The 2,906-nt window shown below is 42.5% G+C and overlaps 1 protein-coding gene across 2 annotated transcripts in view; it reads right to left on the bottom strand.

Annotated features, from left to right (window-relative positions):
• The window catches only part of LOC102199974 (somatostatin receptor type 2-like), an 11,723-nt gene extending 9,854 nt beyond the window's left edge, over window positions 1–1,869 (bottom strand). Inside the window, exon 1 of one of the 2 annotated variants that reach the window (XM_005721851.1) lies at window positions 1,636–1,869. The gene's annotated coding sequence lies outside the window, so the exon portion shown is untranslated. Of the gene's footprint in view, window positions 1–981; window positions 1,363–1,635 lie in introns of those variants that run through there. The other variant, XM_005721852.1, reaches the window with a different exon arrangement.
• Window positions 1,870–2,906: the final 1,037 nt, after the last annotated feature.

Below are 2,906 nucleotides of genomic sequence, written 5' to 3'. Positions count from 1 at the left end.
AAACTACTGAACAATAAAAAAAAATGTGTTTTACAAAAATCATGTTTGAAATTAAACACGCAAAACTGAGATATTCAGTTGAGAAAAAAATAAATAAAACAGCAATTCTCTAAAATTAATATTAGCATTTGTTAATAGATGAAGCTCTGCTCGCCACAGTTGTCTGTGAGGATGGAGTGTCAGAGAGAGAGAGATTTTATAGTGTTATTTGCTAGCAGGAGGAGGGATGCGCAATTAGTAGCTTTTTTTGTAATTTAATTATAAAGCAGGATAATCACATTTTTAACTTAAGCAGGGGGATTTGGTTTATTAAAATAATTGCAAAAGAAAAAACATCCAATAAGCTTTGCTTCCCACAAAAAATGCTGGATGGGTGTCAGGAGCTGCGTCTTGGCTCAGCTCTGGCTGTGCGAACAGTGATGCCGAGGAATCGGCAGTGGCACGGCTCAGCCTCACAGCTTACCTGCAAACTGCGCGCCCAACAGGAAACTTTCCATCACATCGGCGCGGAAAACAGCGGCTGAATAATGAGCAGGTTTGGTTTGTCTTTCATCTCAGTGACACGGGGATGAAACACGGCACCGAACCTTTGACTTATTAACCGACAGATAGAGATATTTATTTGCCAAGCAGCTGCTGTCTCTGGATTGCACGTGTTCCAATGATTTTTGCAAGATTGCCCTAATCATTAAAGAAAATCAGAAACTATATCAGAAAGAGACGCGCGGCAATTTTTTTCATTTTATTTGAACATTTTCTCTTGCCAAAGACTAAGCAAGTAGAAGTAAGTGAAATTCCTCCATTATGTGTATGCGCAACTTCATCATAGCCTGAACCTCGCCAAAATATAACTTACATCAGACTCCCACTAAAGTGCGCACAAGCAAAGCAAAGTGCGCACATGAATGAACATGATTTTTTTTAAAGACCATTCTTAAAAATCGGATCAGTCTCATTGCCCCCACCAATTTCATCACTTACTTTTCCACAGAAAAATACCATCCTCATATCACGTCCAGAGTGGCAAAAGTGTCCCGAGAACCCGAGAATGCGAAGTCCTGCCGCCCCCGAAGCGGCTCTGACCTACTGGAAAGCTGCATCCCGCCAGCCTCTCCATCCACCTGCTCCTAACTTACGCACGGCGCCGGCATTCAGTCGCCCTAATCAGAGCTGCTGATCGCGCTACATCTCTCAGGCCATTGTTACCTCCGAGAAATAGTCCACGTTTGTAAAAGGAAAGACTAAAACAAAAACAAAAAACACAAGAGAATGAAAAATAAAATAAGGTGGCGTGCGCTCGCGAGTGTGTGTCCAACAGGAAAGTCTTGGCGAGGAGTCAGACAGAGCGGCAGGACGCGCGCAGCACCGAATGGAGAGAGAGTGTTTCTGACAGAGAGAGAGAGAGAGAGAGAGAGACGGGTTGAGTGATTGATCAGCAGCAACGTGTCACTGTGCGTCGGTGTCCTACAATTTGCTGATTTTCATGCACATGAGCTGGCTCTGCTTCTGCTGTCCTTTTGAAAAACCCTGCACAACTCCCCAGCTGCATGCTGGCTTCTGTATCAGTGTGTCTAAGAGGTATATTTAAAAAAAGAAAAATTAATAAACATTTGGAATATGGAAAATTGCACATACCATTTTGCAGGGAGCTTTTGTTCTCCAGCTGTGTTTCCTTTTGTGATGTGATGTACTCAAGGAAAAGGAAAAATCAACCGCAAGCTGCTCAGGAAAAAAGGAGGTAATCACGCTGTCCCTCCAAATTCATCAGGTTCAAATGAAGTGATCTCAAGAGCTTCACTGTCCCTTTCAGGCGCCCATCACAGGCACCGGTGCACCCCTCTTGTCAGCCAACAGCGATGGCACTCGGATTTGAGCACTGAAGCCAATCCAAGAGCCAATCTTATGTCTTTATATAAAGGGAGCGTTTTCGAGAGAGTGCAGATGGCGGGTATCTTCTGTGACCTCTCTCAGTGGAGAGCTCCGTGAGAAAATGTCCCGCCACTTGTCTCAACATAGCAACACAAAAGTGCAGCTATTATTACTGCTGTCCTATCAAAGATTAATAGTTCTATTTATGTCCAAATTGAGGGACTGGGGCTCCTCAAGGAGGTCACAATGTAAGAAAGTAAGTGGAAGGGGGATTTTTGAGGGGTTCCTGAGGCAGAGATAACCCATCAGTGTATCAGTATACTTTCAGACAGGCTACTGGTTCAAGTGCATGTACTTCAAAGAGTGTTGTATTCTGCTTCACCAAGGATAGCAACAACTCAGCAATATTTACAGTTCATTTTTATATCATTTGTAAGGTTGGAGTGGTTCAAGTATCCCTGTATCCTTCTAGTATGAATAGCCACAAGATACATAAAAAAAAAAGATTGATACTGGTTCCACATGTAAATATTAAGCTAATAACATAAAGTTATAGTCAGCACTTGGAACAATAACAGAAACTTGTACTTGTCTTCAAACTGAATGGAAGCCAGTCTAGCACCGTGGCCAGTTGTTACTTATACACTTTTTTAGCAACACCCATTCAGCTGCCTCTTTATGCAAATATATGATCAGGCACTCACATGACAGCAATTCAACACATTTAGATGTGTAGACATGGTCAAAGTGACCTGCTGAAGTTCAAAGTGAGCATCAGAATGGGGAAGGAAGGCAATTTAAGTGACTTTGAAGTGGGCCAGCTGGGCTGGTGCAAGCTCTTCAGAAACTAACAATGTACTGGGATTTTCTTTACACAAATATCTCTCAGGTTTACAGAGAATGGTGTGAGAAAGAGAAAATATCTAGCGAGTGGTAGTTTTCTTGGTGAACATACGTCACTGTTATCACAGGTTGTAGGAAAAAAATGCCCAGGCGACATTGAGCTGATAGGAAGGTAAAGGCAAGTCAAATAAACA

This window comes from Pundamilia nyererei, unplaced genomic scaffold (genome assembly GCF_000239375.1).
Source record: "Pundamilia nyererei isolate P.nyererei 1_Seehausen unplaced genomic scaffold, PunNye1.0 scaffold00005, whole genome shotgun sequence".
NCBI classification, from domain to species: Eukaryota; Metazoa; Chordata; class Actinopteri; order Cichliformes; family Cichlidae; genus Pundamilia; species Pundamilia nyererei.
This window is presented reverse-complemented; position numbering and strand designations above follow the sequence as displayed.